Source organism: Nicotiana sylvestris, chromosome 3 (genome assembly GCF_000393655.2).
Source record: "Nicotiana sylvestris chromosome 3, ASM39365v2, whole genome shotgun sequence".
Lineage (NCBI taxonomy): Eukaryota > Viridiplantae > Streptophyta > Magnoliopsida > Solanales > Solanaceae > Nicotiana > Nicotiana sylvestris.
The window spans coordinates 192,181,541-192,197,349 of NC_091059.1; positions in this window are offsets into that span (position 1 = coordinate 192,181,541).

Below are 15,809 nucleotides of genomic sequence, written 5' to 3' on the forward strand. Positions count from 1 at the left end.
ATAACATAAGCCAAAGATTTTCCACATGAACTATTATGGGTTTTCTTGTACCTATGCTATTAGTACTATATTTTCATGGAATTCAAATGCAACGTCTTTAAGGATTTTGATAACATTGAACCAACTCTTAAAATATTTTTACTATGGTTGAAGCCTAGAAGATATTTGATAAAATGTTTCAGCGATTCCTACACAGCAAAAGTTTTCATGTTCCATAGGCCAGTGAAGATTATTAATGGAAAAGTCCAGGCGCAAGCAGAAGCATCATTCTGGTCGAAATTTCCCGTGTCCATTTTATCCATGGAAGAAGAATATAGCGAGGCACAAAGAATCCTTTTCCAGCAAAACAGGTACATCGCGAGGGAGATATGGCTAAAAGATTGGGCAAGCTGGAATTATACCAGCAATCATCCTCACTGGGAAAGGGTCCGGGAAGCAGCAAAGGAATATCAAACCCCATACGAAGTCATCCGAGAAAAGATCACTCACGAGATCTCCAGATTAAGGTTGCAAATTACATCTCTCAATCCAAAGAAGAAGGAACACAACGAAGAAGGAACGTCAAGTTCAAGGCGTTACTACACAAGGTCTTTGAAAAGATGCCTAGAAAAAATCATAGAGAATCAATGAAAGATCATTATCTTAATCCCTGCTAATCCCACCATAATCTCATATTACCTACCAAAAAACCCTAAAAGATCATCTACCCATGCCAAGACAAATTTTCACATCTTTCCATACTATCCGGGCCCCACTTCCACATGCTTCCATGTGTTTCCACATGTTTAATCACATGCAACACCCTACTTTCACATGCCATCACATGCTCCCGCATACTTTCATGTGCTACACCATGTATATTTCACCTCTTTCACATGTTTTCAGGAGTTTTCTAGTTGGTTTGCCTCAGGTCCTTCATATGCCAAAAGGGACCCACTTGTAGATAGGTTTTCCATGTAAGATAGGTTTATTTTAATGTTAGTTTGTCTTGTAATAACCTCCTAGTCCTATATAAAGGAGGTCTTGTAGTAGTTGTAGGATCATCTTGTAACCTTTGTAAATCTTTTATGATATATTACATATGAGTGCTTTCTAATTTTCCTCTTGTTCTTTCTTTCGAATGGATGGAAAAACTGGTCCATATATGAAAATAGAGTAAGAATACTCTTTGAAAGTTAGCTTGTTGTAGTACAAAAGTTTTCTGAGTTATAAACAACTAACGTTAGTTATAGTACAAAAGTTTTTTGAGTTGTGTAGCTTGGAAAACCATCCTTTATGGGTTGTTGAAGCCAGCCCCTTTGTAGGAAAACTTTTGTGACTATAAACAAATTAACTGTTTGTGTATCTTGGCTAGCCGCCCCTTATGGGTTGTTGAAGCTAGACCCTTTGTAGGGAAGCTTTCGTATCTATAATTTAGTTTGCTTTATTGGAGTCTCTTACTCTGTTCTTTATACTGTGGCTTCACCTAATGCACAAGGAATCAAGTCGTGCTTTCATGTTTCAGTAGCCATTAAAATTAGAATTTCTGAACTGGACGGTCCAGAAGCTAATTCCTAGCTGTAATGAGCTAAAATAGCAAATATAAGTTGTTCTCTCTATCTTCAACATTTAGAAGCGAAGGAGGAGGAGAAATAGGCATGAAGTTGTTTAAACAATGGGTACAAATTAAAACTTTTTTAAAAAGTAGGTATAGGTTAAATGGGGGCAACAAAATAGAGCGCCTCGTACAATTTTTACCAAGGACCACAATGTGGATTTATAATGATTCCTATCTTGAACCAACCCACATGAAGTGGGCCTCTTAAGTCACTTAGAGCTAAAATCTAGCATCTATCTTTTAAGAGTTGGGCCCACATCCCTGTTAGAATTTATCAGATGGTGTGAAACACAAGCCTAACGTTAAATAATTAGAAGTGTATTGATGAACTAAAGTTCCACAGAGAAAATTGTCACGACCCAGAATTTTCACCGTTGGGATCGTGATGGCCTAACATCTCAATTTCTAGGCAAGCCAACGTTAGAACAATTTACTACTTTTAACAATTAAAGTGATAGCATTAATAACGAACTAAAATAATAGGTATGTTCTAAGTATAAATGCGGAAGTTAAACAACCAAACGTCTATTATAATCCCCTAAACCTAGTGTCACAAGTGCACAAGCTTCTAAAGTAATACACATAAGAGTTTGAAATAAGTATAAGCTGTTTGAATGAAGTTATACAGCTAAAAAGAAAAAAAGGATGGGGACTTCAGAAGCTGCAAGCGCTGAACAACCGTACTTCAAGTCACCAACAATGTCCAATCCGAGCAAACTAATATCCACCACTAGAACCGACTCCAAAATCTACACAGTGTGCAGAGTGTAGTATCTGTACAACCGACCTCATGTACTGGTAAGTGACGAGCCTAACCTCGATGAAGTAGTGACGAGGCTAAGGCGGGTCACCTACACTAAAACCTGTACGCAATATATAATAATGACAGAATAATTGAAATACAGTACAAAATTAAACAACCAATAGAAAATGATAGCCACAACCTCAAAGATAAACCAGTGTCATCCAGAATTTACCAATCTTACCAGTTCAAACAAAATGTCGAAAAAATAACGTAACTCAAGAAATAGAAAACATATAGGTTATTGAGGCGCGCAACCCGATCCCACCAGACAACACATAATTCTCCCTTATTCTACCATAAGAATATCAATAACAGTAAATAATATATTTGTTGCGCCGCGCAACCCGATCTCACCATATATTAATATCAATATCGTAATTTGACCCTTATTTCACTATATCATTCCACCCTTATTACACCTATTATGGCGTGCGGCCCGATCTCACCATGCGTGTGTATATATATATATCACCCTTATTCTATCATATCAATCCTCCCTTATTACACCTGCTTCGGCGTGCAGCCCGATCCCACTATATCAGAACCAAAAACTCAAAGTCCATAATCAAATCAATAGGCTAAATGACAAGGCCTTTACAATAAATAATTACCAAACTGAACCAAGAAAAGGAAACCTCATTCAATATAGAATCTGCATGAGTAATATTATACAGCGAGACCAATCCTGAAAATATGCCTTGAAAGTACCGATAAACAACTTAAGCAAATAATAGGAGGCAACGAAACTATGAAATAACTAATACTTTCAGCAAAGAGAAACAATGTCTAACAAGTAACAATTTAGCATGGAAATACAAGTAAAGTTGTCATGTCCCGAACCTGGACCTGGACGTAACACGACACCCGATGCCTGACTACATGCAACCGAGCGAACCAACTGGCTGGCTGAATCAACATGTGATATCATAATATACTGAATGCGGAAGATAAACTAACAAATGCTGATATACTGAAAGTCTGAATGATATAAATCAAAGTGCGAGAATACTAATACAATTCTGAAACATATTTGCAGCCAACATAGCTTAACATGAAAAACCTGAGACTTTATCTAACTGTTACTCTAGTCTATGAAGCCTCTAATGAAGCACTGAAAACACTGGTTGTCTGAAAATACTGAAGACTGTAAGGTGATGATAATGCCCCAAAAGAACTAGGGATCACCAAATAGCTGGTACAAGAATCCTAGCGCTCTGAATCATCAACCTGTAAATCATTACGTGCATCGTGAGATGCAGGCCTCGGGCAAAAGGAACGTCAGTACATTTGAATTGCACTGGTATGTAAAGAAACTAAAAGAAAGAATTTTAAATGCTGAAACTAAAACTAAGCTGATAATTGAGAATTAATAATTGATAACTGAAATGATAATTATTGAAACTGAAACTAAAATGATAACTGATAATTGATAACTTAACTGATAACTGATAACTGGTAACTGAAATGATAACTGATAGCTGAATTGATAACTGATAACTGAACTGATAACTGAAATGACAACTAATAAGTGAACTGAACAAAGGAAGTAATGATATGAGTACTCTCTTTTCTGAATGATGAACAACCTGTTTATATGAATATTAAACTGCGGTCTCGGGCCCAAGTATACATATACATAACTACGGCCTCCGGCCCAAAGATGCATAAAGCATAAACTGCATCCTTATGCCCAAATACTGGTGTTCAACATTCAGGGATTTAAAGTTAGGAACCGAGAATCATACTGCAATATGTGATAGTGAAATACTGAATCATACTAAGTTACATGATACTGGAATACTGGATCACACTGAGTTACATAATACTAGAATACTGAATAGGACTAGACTGAGACATGTATTCTTGAACTGATTATGAACACTGAAACTTCAACTGTTTATAGCATACTGAGTAATCTATACTAAGACTCGGGGGCATCAAATCCAAGTCTATATTGAATATGCACTGAGCTCACAACGTTCATAATGAAAGTCATGAACGAGTTATGAAGCTAAAGAATAGAAGTTCTACAACTATTCAAGGAACTAGGCTAAACTATATTTGAGAGGCAATTAGTAACGTCGTAAAAGAAACATAGTGTAAGGAGAATCATTAATGTTCCCAAACATAGAGAGTTAGCCTCACATATCTTAACTTTCTGCTCTTGAGCATAATACAACGTTTGTCAACCCCTTTCAACTTTAATCTATAGCAATACAAGTCAAAGGGATTCTATATCAGCTATGATACTCATGTTTTGGTCACTTAAGTATTTTATCAAACATTTGGTGAGAATAAAGCTTCATAGTCCTTATTAATGGTGTCTCTACACCCATTAACCCATTCTCTTTCTCCTAGATAAATTCTAAAGTCTCAAATGGTTATAATCAATATCATTATTTATCACCCATAAGGTAAACAACACCCTTAACTAGGGGTATTCGTCGGTCGGTACGGTACGGTATTTAGACATTTCGATTTGGTATTTTCGGTATTCTAAAATGCTATACCAATACCGTACCTAATTAGATTTGGTATAGTTCGGTTTTTCGCCTTTCAGTTTCGATTTATTCGGTATGGTAACTTCTGTTTATTCAGTTCTAAAGCAGCTTCAGAACGTTATATTTTGGGGCAGTAAAATCAATCTTATAAATGCTACAGCACTGCACAACATATATGAGACTTCTCTAAACAAGAGCATAAGATTAAAATAATATTTAAAAACTTCATCAACATATAAGTATGTCTGGTCTAAAGCTCTAACTTGCATCTCCGTAATATACCGGACACCAATAAGCTTCTTAAAACGTGACCAAAATAAGTCTTTCACAAGTGTTGTTTACAAAAACTATTCGGGTAACATCCATTAAGTGCATAGACAAAAATAGGTGGCGCACAGGCTTCAACAAAATAACATGGAACTAGAAACATTCTCCTGAAGCTCTCTGGTAACTGAGGGCTTCAAGGATGACATGATATTTAATACTAATCCAATATATATTTCGGTACAGTATCAGTACTTCAATATTTAAAAAAAAAATACCAAATACTAATTTTTTTTAAAATGTAAACCAAATAGCAAAAATTTCGGTTTCGGTATGGTAATTCGGTATTTACCAAATTATGCACAACCCTACCCTTAACCAATAATCAACAATCAACAACCCAAACCTATAACCGTTCATACTTTTCTATCAAACCCATCAACTTATATCTCATGAACTAGAGTCTATGATCATTAATCCAATGCTAGAATCAATTAGACGATGTAGACATTACCTTTTTAAAGTTCAATCCCCTTGAATTCGAGTTCTAGGGTTCCTTCTCTCAACAATAATGTCCCAATCGAATATCTAATGATATGGAGGGTTTACCCATATTAATAAAATGTTGGGAAATTAAAATTAACTTAGAATCACCATTAGAACTTACCTTGGATGTTGGAGGGACCCTTAAGGAGTTAAGTTTTTGAGAGCTCTCCTTTCTAGAGCAAGTTTTTGTATTTTGGGGGTGAGAGGGATGAAGTAGGGCTTTAAAATGATCCCCCAAGTGCGCCCCCATGCACCTAAAGTCTTGACCGTGTACCTGACCGTGCAAAATGGCAGTAACACTGCCACAAGTGCACGGCCGCGCACGAGGCATGCACTGGGTGCGCATATTGCACACTGTTCTATAAAACACACATAACGTTTTGCACAAAGATCCGTTTAGACTCCACAATATATCGTTAGTAATATATTTCCAATGCCTACGACTTTGATGTTTTGAGTTTTCCCAAATTACTTATACAATTACACTAAATTCTGCTGAAAGACAAATCTTTCGTAAACTTAATTGATTTTGTCGAATCTTATGCACCTCGCTCTCCATCTTAATTCTAAAACAACTATTTTCATCCATAATCATCCCGCTAGGACTTCATATGTCTAAAATATTAAATTAGTACCCATTTAACATATCCACACTGTAAGGCCCCAGAAAATTTCGCTAAGTAATCTAGGATTTCGTGGTGCCACGTAGGCTAATTATAATATTTATGTGCTATTAACATGGTGGGCATCAATTGTATTTGGTGAATAAGTGTACAAGTCTTATGGTAAGTAATTTGGGGCCCAAGGAAAGGCCTAAGCCTAAGTTACATTGGAAAATTTCATAATAGGCTAAGATTCCAACTGAGTTTGCACAGGACCATATTTTGATCAAGTATATCTAAATATGTATAAGGTTTTATCTGATGAACAATCTATCAAATGAGAGGTCTTTGAGTCTAGTTTCCAACGCTTCAAACCGTTCGTCATTTGGACATTCCTACACAAAGTTATGATCAAATTACCAAAGGCTGAAAAAATACAATCCTGTGTCGAATCTACGATCGCAAATCTGTCGCAAATTGGGCCAGTGTTTCCCAGTTTTGGGCACCTATTTTTGGTGCATTCTGCGGCCCACATTCTTATTTTGCGGTCCATTCTGCGACCACAGACCTGGTTTCGGAGGTTTATTTTTCCTATTTTTATAACCGATCCCATTTTAATATATCGGCTTTGGGGTTCATTTTGGGGTCATTTTCTACTAATTTTATAGAGAGATGAGAGCAGAAAGAGAGATAAAGGAGGGGCCTAACTTCATAATCATCCAAATCTTGTTCAAGTCTTCAAGAATCAAGGAATATAACCATAGATTGTCCTCCATCCGGGTAAGTCCTACTTCCAAAACTTCATGAAATAGATTAAAGGTTCAAATATGTTGTAGGGGCTAGAAATAGGCCATGCATGTGGGACTAAGTTGTAGTATGCGATGTTAAAGAACTAATATAGGTATTTCATGTTAAAATTGGTTGAGGGAGTAAGGAATTTCCATTTCTAAACCTTGTGGTCTACTTCGCATGTTAGGTGTTTGATGAAATTCCTAAGAGAGTTACACCATGGATAATCTACCTAATTATTAATCGATTTCCGCTATCTCCTTATAGATTGTTATTGCTAGATATGTTGGTGTATTGTAGAGATTTAAGGAAAGCTTCATTGAGGTATGTATGGCTAAAACCCCATCTTTTAGAAATTGAGCTTCATCGATGTTTGTGTGAATATGGTAAGATTAAAGTTGAATTATTGTATTGATTGTTGTTTTACATGAATTTAGGGTTGCGACCTTATATGCATGAAAGATGTGTATCAATATGATCAATGTGCTATTCTTGATAACTTGAAAGGGGCAAAAGATATGAACTATGTATTGAAATGCTTAGACCTTAAATTTAGATTGAAGTTGTATTGTTGTGCCATCTACGTGAAGTCTTATCTATGCTTACAATTTGAATCTCTCTTGTATGCACCTACTGTCCTAATGGCAAAGCCGATATTGAAATTGGGAACGATATAAAATGCGTCCTAGTGCCAAGAATGATGTGATAAGTTGTGGCCCCAAGTGCCTATGAAATGATATATGTGAAACGAAATGACTAATGATAAGGGAGCAACGCCTTGGTAAGGCGGCCTAGCCGATCGGGCCGAGATCGGACTCCGCTCAAGATAGCAGTGGTATTGTGTGAATTTCGAAAAAGAAGGAAAATGAGATTGTAATTGAAGTATATGTCTCAAATGAGGCAACCTAGCCGATCGGGTCGAGAACGGACTCCGCTTAAGATAGCGGTGGTATTATGAACAAATGATGAATAGTGTGAAATACCCCAAACTAAAAGCTATGGGAAAATGATGTGAACGTTGTATGATTCTTTTATTTGATAATGTGGTGATCGTTTAAAGTTTTGAGTTATACTTGTGATTTCTTATTCTTGTATGAAAGTTCTTTCTAAGTAGATGGTGTTTAGTTATACATACTAGTGCTATTCTATGGCACTAACATCCCTTTTGCCAGGGGCGCTACGTCTTTCATGGATGTAGGTGTTTCTATAGTAGGAAGTGTTGGTAGTAGCTAGTGCCGCATCATCCTTTCAGCTGACTTGGTGAGCCCCACTTTGTTTCTGGGTCCTGTTTCATCTGTTCATCTTGTACTTTGTATTTGAGGTATAGCCGGAGCCTTGTTACAGGCATTTCCATATTACATTACTCTCCAGTTGTGTTTAGAGGCTCCGTAGACAGGTTGTGGGTAGTGTCGGGTATTGGAATTAAAGTAGAAATATTGATGTTTGGCAAAGATTTATAAAACTTGTGATATTTTGATAATTATGATTTAAGCTGCTAATGACAATGAAATAGGAGTTGTTAATGAAATACTTACTAAGTATGATTAATGGAGTCCATCTCTTATTTATTCATGAATTAGTTTGGGTAGAATGAAACCTAACAGGCTTGCTCAGTCGGGTTTACTCGGTTGAGCACCGGTCGCGCTCCTCGGATTTTGGGGCGTGACAAACTTGGTATCAGAGCCTAAGGTTTTAAAGTGTCCTAGGATGTCTCAGAGCCGTGTCTAGTAGAGTCCTTCTTATCAGTGTGTAGTCGACCACATCTATAAGTTGGAGGTTATTCGGACATTTAGAAATTTCACCCTTCCTTGATACTCCAATCGTGTGATAGAGCTCAAGTTAGGGAGTTTGTTTTCTATCCAAGCCTTACTCTCAAAATGAGTAATCATGATACCATAATCCGCGAATTTGAAGTCATGAGAGGGTAGTGGTCCCACCATTGAGTTCGAATGGATTACCCAAGGACTTGTTAGGAGAATGTATTGAGCAGGGTGTAGGGATTGGTAGAACCTATCGCTAAGAGGGGAGTGCCCTTATTACTATTAATCTCACTGCACCACCAGATAATGTAGTATATTGGTATGTTACCGATGCGTGTTCGGGATGTGGAGTCGAGGGGCATTGATTAAGTTATTGCCCTATCAACTTAAAGTCACCAAGTAAGTCACTCCCTAGTACATCATTATGAATAACACGAAAATTTTACTCATTGCATGTGTACATACTTATTGAAGAATTCTCATAAACATGGTCTTAACAAGGTGTTGAATAACAAAACATTGCATGTATCGACTCTTTGAACGAGACGCATTATTCGTGTATCCACTCTATTACAATCCTTTTATTTACATTCTCGTGGGATTAAGTTCTAAAATTGTGTCCTTGAATGGAGTTATGACTCTAGGATTAGCACTTCTGACTTGCTTTCCTAAATTCTCAACAAGGGACTATATCCGATGAATTTCTTACAAAATCTTTTTTATGGACAACATCTGCTCATTTGTGCCTATGCCTGCACCGTCGTAAAGTTTACCTATGTGGTGTCAAGTTCCATGTAAAGCATCTCAGTGTTGCGATCCTTCACGAGTCACTCTTTTACTCAGTTGTGTATATGGCTTATATGGTTTGAACAGTCAATACACTCTCTTGCGAGTATCATCATAAAACCTTTTCACTGTCTAGTAACATAAGAGCATAACTTAACACATATGACATGAGTGCATGTCAATCGAAATGGTCACCGTGTGCATAAAGTCTCTCTAAAAATTGAGATCCTCACCTCCCCGTCATAGGAAGATCTTGTGTCGCCATCTTAGTATAACTTTCGTGTCCACTTGGGACATCCCCCAATAAGTAGCTCACTTTGTCCTAGTATTGTGGTTGCTTGTGGCATGGTCTCATATTGCGGTTGGGGGTTAATATAGCAGAAGCATGTCCACCTTATAACAAATGTTTATTTTCTCTTTACATCTCCACAACATGTGTTAATTGTGTTCTTTAGTTAGTGAATTCATTGTGCTAGTTTCCCAACACTTGTTCGATAACCATGAGAGAACATATCCTTCTATGTGTCATTGTAACACTTCCTTTCTCGTAAGGACCCTCACTAGGCTCTCCATCAAGACCGAGCGCACCTTTGGAGGTTATCTTATCGTAGCACAACGTCTGTTTCTCTTGTCTTTCTGTATTTCATTACTATCTAGGTATTCCTCAAGTCCAAACCCATGGAGAACTCATTATTAACATCTGCAAATATTCCATGATCATTTCACACTATCTCGTTGGGTTCCCACCTCACTTCAAGTACATCAAGGGTTGATAGCATGCCGCAATTGCTGAGATTGAATAATCTCCTTTCGATAATGGATTATCTACACTTGTGCTAGTCCAACGATCTGCTTATCAATCTAACTCTCGCCTTTTGGTTTTGGGTTGACCAAGGAGCAATACACCTAGTAACACATTCGTATGCCAAAACTTTTCTCTCAGTCAAGTCTTATAGCGTCTCCCAATTTGGCTGGTAATAGTTGGTTGTATAGAAGTGTGCTATAGTGCTTCATTGTGAAATAGAGTTGCTAAACATAATTGGATTTTTGAATTCTAGAGCTATACATCACGTGACTACATACAGAGATCTTCTTTCAAAAATGTAGCTTCTCGTAATCGCTTTACATTACCACAATTCCTAGTGGTTACAATGTAAAGGTTACTTCCATAAGGCTCTCTCACTTTCTTTTCATTTGTCTTGCATTATGTGTTGTTTACCCATAATCTTCAATGCGATATTATCTCAATGTCTCGACTAGTTATCCAACTATATGATCTGATTTAATTAACCTCACTTTTATGTACTCTACAAGCGCCCTGAGAGTGGGCAAATTTTCCCTTTTCTATAGACTTCTAATGTCTTCAACTCTGTTTAAGCTTGTCGATTCCAAGTGGTACTCTTAGTTGTGCCGCCTTACTATCTATTTTTATCTAGTAACTCTCCTCTTGAATCTAATTTTATGCCTTATGACATCATGGGTTGGGGTATGCTCCTTTTGTTAGGATAAAAAGATATTGCTCTCACTCCTTATGAGATTTTCTCCTAAACAATCATCTACCTGCTCTACTTGTCCATTTGACTAGATAACTTAGGTTACTCTTCTCCGATAAGTGCATCAAGACTTCTCACCCTTTCATAATTATTCATACCATCGCTTCGAGGCCTTATTCTATACCAGCTCGTAATGATTTTAAGTACTTTCTTGCCATTATTGACGATTCTCTAGAACTACGAGGGCTTGTCTCATGGGTTTCAAAATTAATGATTTGCCTTAAAGTGCAAGCTTAAATTGCTATGATTTCAAACCAAAGTGTGTCACCTTTTCAGAAAAGTCATGAATGGGTCGGATTTGATGAGGTTATGTGGCTCTCTACTCACTCGGCTTCTAGGAGTATTGACAACGTCATTGTCATGTATGGGAATTTTGCTACCTCTGGCATTCCACCGGCTTAGGAAGGGTTAGATTGTTCGAATTATGATAATCTCATAAGTAGATGACTTCTTTTCCCTCCTCATGCGCTTGTGGCATAAAGTCCTTGTATCGCTTATTATTAGGAGTGAAATCAAATTCCACGTATTTCATTTGCGTCCCCAATCACACCCATGTTGCAAGAGTCTTACCATTTGAGCTCAACTACTTACCTTACACTCAGGGACACAACTGGTGCATCCTACTTGATCACCTCTTTAAAAATCTCAAGTTCACGTACATGGTATCCACCTTATCTAAGAATATTAGTTACCACTATGCTTCATCTATCTGAAAATTGATGTAGTCACCTGAATTAAACCATGTCAGCCTCATTAATAGAAATCTTCGTGTCTCTTAGTATGTAATTTCATGGAATACTCTGCTCAGCGCATAAATGGATTCCTGAATAATTCCATCCCAATCTTGAACTTTGTTGCTCCTTACTGTATTAGATCTATTTGGTATTGAAGTTTCAAACGTGGTCATCGTGTGATCATATATATTCAATAGGTAATTTTATGGTCAATTTATTATAGCATATCTTAGAGTAATCGTGAAGGTCACCACGAGTTTAGTTTAGGTGTTCGCATAGAGATTTAGAATTCAGGAGGGTTAACCGGTTATTATCAAAATTCTCCCCTGTAGAGGTTATGTGAGTTGATGATGAAGGGTACGTAAGCGCATTTCCCATTAGGTCGCACTAGGAGTATGACGTTTCCCCATAGTTGTTCCTTATAAATTTGTGTTTTCATATGTCTATGTCTAAGAAGGCAGGTGAAGATCATTTGTGTATCATCCTGGTGAAAATTATTGAAGGTGAATGTTAATAGATAGTTAGCTTATGCGAGGTATCTAGCTATCATCCTTGTTAGATAATTTTGGAGGTTGGGGTTGTTACCGTGAATGTGTTATGGAAGAGCCTATAAGTATAAGAGGCCACATTGAAGGCCAAGAGTATTGTGGAAATAAGGTATTTCTCTTGATTGTATAACAATTGGTTTTGATTTGAAAAGTACATTCTAGGTGTTATGATTTAAAATGTGAAGTCCATGTCCAAGTATCATCATGATAATGTAGTGCTTATAATGCTGAGGTTCATGTTTTTAATATATACATTGTGGTACTTTGTCGAGTTATGGATGAGTTTTAGGATGGTTTTGGGTGATTCTCTGACAGATGGATAGGCCTAGTTACAAAGGAGATGCTGCCGAAATTTCTGAAAAATTTGGGAGTTAGTCAAAATTTAGGGACTTGAGGTAGGGTAAAAAAAAGATATGTCATGTTAGGTATTTGGGTCAGGCTCTACTCCTCATTCGAAGATGAATGATCCTCAGCGGGGGAGAATGAAAGGCCCCTGAAAATTTCGCTAAGTAATCTAGGATTTCGTGGTGCCACGTAGGCTAATTATAATATTTATGTGCTATTAACATGGTGGGCATCAATTGAATTTGGTGAATAAGTGTACAAGTCTTATGGTAAGTAATTTGGGGCCCAAGGAAAGGCCTAAGCCTAAGTCACATTGGAAAATTTCATAATAGGTTAAGATTCCAACTGAGTTTGCACAAGACCATATTTTGATCAATCATATCTAAATATGTATAAGGTTTTATCTGATGAACAAACTATAAAATGAAAGGTCTTTGAGTTAAGTTTCCAACGCTTCAAATCGTTCGTCATTTGGACATTCCTATACAAAGTTATGATCAAATTACCAAAGGCTGGAAAAATGTGATCCTGTGTCGAATCTGCGATCGCAAATCTGTCGCATTTTTGACTTTGTGATCGCAGATCTGTCGCAAATTGGGCCAGTGTTGCCCAGTTTTGGGCACCTATTTTGCTGTGCATTTTGCGGCCCACATTCTTATTTTGCGGTCCATTCTGCGATCGCAGACCCGGTTTTGGAGGGTTATTTTTCCTATTTTTATAACCCGACCCCATTTTAATATATAGGCTTTGGGGTTCATTTTGGGGTCATTTTCTACTGATTTTAGAGAGATATGAGAGCATATAGAGAGATAAAGGAGGGGCCTAACTTCATAATCATCCAAATCTTGCTCAAGTCTTCAAGAATCAAGGAAGATAACTATAGATTGTCCTCCATTCGGGTAAGTCCTACTTCCAAAACTTCATGCAATAGATTAAAGGTTCAAATATGTTGTGGGGGGGTTAGAAATAGGCCATGCATGTGGGACTAAGTTGTAGTATGTGATGTTAAAAAACTAATATGGGTAGTTCATGTTAAAATTGGTTGAGGGAGGAAGGAATTGCCATTTCTAAACCTTGTGGTCTACTTCATATGTTAGGTGTTGTGAGCACGTGATTTTTGCCCTTTGAGAATCACTCCCCAAAAAATTCAAAATAAAATAATTTTTTCCGTTGTTTGCAATTTTGTGGATTTTTATAGTATTTTCTGTCATTATTTGCATGAGTTCGTGCATGTTTGTATGTTTAAATAAATGAAAAATACAAAAAAAGTAGATTGCATTTGCATTTAGGATTTAATTTTATAATTTTTTAGTTGAGTAGTAAAATGTTATTTTTACAAAAATAAAAAATTCACAAAAAATAACGTACTTTATATTTTTAAAGTGTTTAATGTCAAATTGTGTGATTGTTTTATTTTTAGTATTTAATTACTTGTGATAAATATTATTTGAAGTGGATTAGTATTTTAAGTCAATTTTGGTTTTATAATTTGAGTTAGGATTTTTGGTTTTAATTTTGAAGATAATTTGGGAAGAAAATAATTAATAAAAAAAAAGGAAATCGGAATTGGGCCAAAGTTAATCTAAATCCCCAAAGCCCAAATAAAATGCACCGGAAACCCACCCCAGTCCAGCCCAAAACCAGCCCCAACCCGGTCCGTCTCCAGCCTCAACCAAACGACGTCGTTTCGGGCGTTTCAATCTGGACCATTGAATTAACTTGATCGAACGGTCCCAAAGCTTTAACCTAACCCGACCCGTCTCCTTTGCTCGACCCAGTCCCACCCCAAGCGGCCAAAACGACCCCGTTCTCATTAAAGGATCCATCATGGCCGTTGGATTCTCATCATCCAACGACCCTAATCTAATCACCATTTTAATATACGAAAACACCCCCCACTCGTCTCTTCAGAGACACTCCTGTCTCACCGCTTAGCCCTGCCGCCTTCCGCCATGGGAAATCGCCTCACGGCGATTCCGGTGGCCCAAACAGCCCCAAATTAACACCGTTGATTCTCCTTCGCCTCATCATCTCAAATCCCTAAACCGTTCCTTTCGAATCACGGCTAAAATCATCGAATCTTCGATCGAAATTTGACCCCCGAACCCTAGTTAACCCCAATCTCCTCCATCTTTACACCATAGAATCTCCTCACTCCCCTCTTTCCAAATCCATGAACCTTATCCCTCGAATATCCCGGGAATCCCTCGAATCTAGATTTAAAGAAACGAAACCTAAATCTCAAAATCCAAATTATTATGTGTTTAAAGGTTTGAGGTCAAAATCGACCTTAGTTGTGTGTTCTCAGTCGAGAACACTCGATTAAGGTCTATTCCGGCCACAAATTTGAAGATCATTGAAGGTCTAGTTTGAGACAGTGTTCAATCAATCTTGGTAGGTGTTCTTGTTTTTAATTATTTCTATTTTTTCTTTTATTATTATTTTCTTTTACTCCTTTCCGTTGTTAGAATGTTATTTGGTCAGTTGTTCTATGATTTTTTTTAGTTTAATTATTTTCGAATTAATAGGTTGTTTGTTGATTTCATTTGGTTTTTGTTTTGTTGCTCAGTAGTTTAAACTCGTATAACAGTAGTTCTTGAATTGATTCCTGATAATTTTTGTTGAAAGGCTGAAATTGTTTCGTTTTTCTGTATTAAGAGCTTAAGCAGTCTGCTGGTAGATTTTGTTTGTATTAAATGATGTGAATTGGGTTCAGCTTGGTCCATGAATTTCAAGTTTTTTAAAAAAGGGACTTTAAGATAACAGTGGGAATTATTTAATTGTCACCTAACTGGAGAAGCTTCTAAATGGGTGGTAGGGTAGAAATTGCATTACTGAATTAATTAAGAAAGCACTAAGCTAGTGGATAATTTAAAAATGAAAAGATAAATCTTAGTGGAAAATGCACTAATGGAATGCCCATTTAAGGGAGCTGAAAATTGGAAGAGGGGGAGGACAATCTAAGAGAGATATAGGATG